This window comes from Pyrus communis, chromosome 14 (genome assembly GCF_041283825.1).
Source record: "Pyrus communis isolate YQ-2024b chromosome 14, ASM4128382v1, whole genome shotgun sequence".
In the NCBI taxonomy this organism is placed as follows: Eukaryota; Viridiplantae; Streptophyta; class Magnoliopsida; order Rosales; family Rosaceae; genus Pyrus; species Pyrus communis.
In genome coordinates, this window is record NC_142578.1 from 17511026 (window position 1) to 17514261 (window position 3236).

General features: G+C 44.5%; 1 pseudogene; it reads left to right on the top strand.

Annotated features, from left to right (window-relative positions):
- Positions 1–2778, top strand: LOC148691307 (uncharacterized; annotated as a pseudogene).
- Positions 2779–3236: the final 458 nt, after the last annotated feature.

Here is a 3236-nt window from a genome sequence, read left to right on the forward strand (position 1 = left end):
ATGACCCGTAGCTCACAACCTGTTCGTGAGCATATCTCCGACTTTGACGGCGATTTCGAGAAGACTTTGAGAAGGAACAAGAAATTGCAAGCGTCTAATCCTCCTAGTCCCGAACCTGAATTAAAGGAGCAAGAAGTTGAAATTGAGGTTGAAGAGGAAGTACCAACCATGGCAGTGGACAATCGAACCATCAAAGAGCTTTCTGCCTCGGGTTTGGCCAATGCAGCCCCTCTTTGCATCCAATACCCTAGGGCAGCCCCTGAGAAGACTGATGAATTTGAGTTGAAGTCCAGCTTGCTACATCATATACCCAAGTTCCATGGGCTATCCATGGAAGATCCGAACAAGCACTTGAAGGAGTTTGAAGTCGTTTGCTCAAGCATGACTCCGGTGAACGTGGATGAGAGCATCTTGAAGATGAAGGCCTTTCCCTTTTCTCTCCAAGAAAAAGCGAAAGATTGGTTGTACGAATTGGCTCCCGGAACTGTCACATCATGGGAGAGCATGAAACGAGCTTACTTGGAGAAGTTTTTCCCAACTTCTCGAGTCATCCTCCTACGAAAAAGGATAAGTGGAATTCAACAAGATGAAGGTGAATCCTTTCCTACTTATTATGAACGTTTTAAATCTCTTGTTGCTTCATGTCCACAACATCAAATGAAGGAGGAACTACTTCTACAATACTTTTACGAGGGACTTCTACCTATTGAACATCAAATGCTAGATGCCTCAGCGGGAGGAGCATTGGTGGACAAGACCCCTACGGATGCAAAGACCTTGATTGCTAATCGAGCATTGAACGCTCAACAATACGAAGACGTTGGACAGAGGAGTACCCCACGGCAACACCAAGTCAATGAGGTAAGTACCATAATCGAACTTCAAAATCAAATGGCTAACCTTACTACGTTGCTTTCTCAGGTGATGGAAGGTCCAAAAGTCAAAACCGTAGCTTCTTGTGGCGTATGCTCCATGCAAGGACACCCTACGGACAAATGCCCACAATTGATCGAGAATGGAGGGTGGGAGACACTCAATGCCGTGGGATATGGCAACCAATACCAATCACGTGGTGATCCGTTTTCTAATACTTACAATCCCGATTGGCGTGATCATCCGAATTTCAAATGGCGAGACCCCCAACAAGGTCAACAACAAAGTGGATTCCGACAACCCCCGGGTTTCTTTCCAAGGCCAATGGGACCACAACCACCTCCTCAAGCACAATCATCCCAAACCAACTGAGGTACGTCTATGAATGACGATAAAAGATATCAGTTACTAACCACAATGGCGCAGGGAATGCAGAACCAAGCAAAGGAGGTTAATCAGCTAAAAAAGCAAATGGGACAAATGGCTGAATTTTTGGGACAACTCCGTGAAAATGGTAAGTTACCAAGCACTACGGTGGTCAATCCCAAGGGTGGTTTCGAAACCGCCAATGCAATCACCTTAAGAAGTGGCAAGGAAGTTGGAACCACCTCACAACCACCAAAATCAAGCCAAGAAGAGGATGAAAGGCTGTTGCAAGAGGAAGAGAGGGAGGGCAAAGCCACGGCAAGGGTGGAGCAACCCTTGCCACAACCACTTCAAGCTCCTAGGCCGTCCAACAAATGTAAGGTAGGTCCAAACTCAATTGTTTCTAACGTGATTCCACCAAATGTGCCCTTTCCTAGCAGGTTTATGCAAGCCAAGATAGAGGAGGATGAAAAAGACATCCTGGAGACGTTTAGGAAGGTGCATGTCAATATCCCGCTCCTTGATGCAATAAAGCAAATTCCGAAGTATGCGAAGTTTTTGAAAAAGATTTGTACAACAAGGAAACGAAATCGGGAAAAAGAGGTGGTACATGTAAGTGAGAATGTCTCTGCAATATTGCAAAGAAAGTTACCACCTAAATGCAAAGATCCAGGTAGTTTCACCATCCCTTGTGTAATTGGTAATAAAAGGTTCGAACATGCTATGCTAGATTTAGGTGCATCAATTAATGTCATGCCATACTCTGTTTATGCATCTATGAATCTAGGAGAGCTTAAAAATGATGGTGTCATTATTCAATTAGTTGATCGATCTAATGCATACCCGAGAGGAGTTTTGGAAGATGTTTTGGTGCAGGTGGACCACTTCATTTTTCCTGCAGATTTCTATGTGCTTGACATGGAGGATTCAACCCACTCTCCACCATCGCCACTCTTACTTGGACGACCTTTCATGAAAACAGCCCACACCAAGATTGACGTGGCCAGATGAGCCTTAACTATGGAGTTTGGTGGTGATACGATTAACTTTAAAGTTTCTAAATACATTGAGAATACTAATGATGTTCGTTCTTGTTTTGCCATTGGTACAATGAAAAATATAGGGCAGGAATGTCCAACACCAATCAAGAAGGATGCATCTAGAACCACCATCGAGGAAGGAATTAGAGTGGAGCACAAGGAGCACAAGGAGCACGCCACTACCCTAAAAACACCCAATATGGCCGTGCCTAGTGATAAAATTGGGGAGATGGTGGCTGCCTTAGGGGCATTACCACAACATCCTAGTAAGTCTCCAATCCCAATTCCGATTCCCATTTCAACTAATAGGTTGTTACCTTCTTTGGTGCAGGTACCCAATCAATTTCAAGGTGGTAGGAGCATGTACATGGACGTTCAGAACCAAAACATCACCATCAGGGAGGATCATTATCCCCGCCCATTCAGTGAGCCGTATTATGGAAGTGTTGAAGGGCATGTTGTGGAGGAGATCCCATTGCATGCTGTGGGTCCTAAGTGAGAAAAGAAGGTCTCATCCGGCTGCAAGACGATAAAGAAAGCGCTACTTGGGAGGCAACCCAATACACTAAATAAAATAAAGCATTGATCTCCGAGAAGTTACAAGTGCAGAAAAAAAAAATTAAATAAATAAATAAAAGAATGTAACTTTCACAAAGGTTGTTTACGTGAACCCCCACTACTTGGCAAAACTCCAGGAGCAGGAGGCATCGAAGATGGATCATTCGAGGCCTCGATACTTGGTGGAACGCTAGATGACCCAGGAAAAAAGTGCCGCTGGAGGAAAGCCGCAAGCCTTTGATGGTCACTTTGAATTCGACCTTCAGATTCTTGCAGCTCATCAAGCTTCCTCTTCATGCCCGTCGAATAATTATTTGCAAGCACGTGCAAACTTCTATTCTCGTGCTTAAGCTGCTTGATCTCTGATCTCTTGCTTAAGATTTTCCACCTCTGCCATCA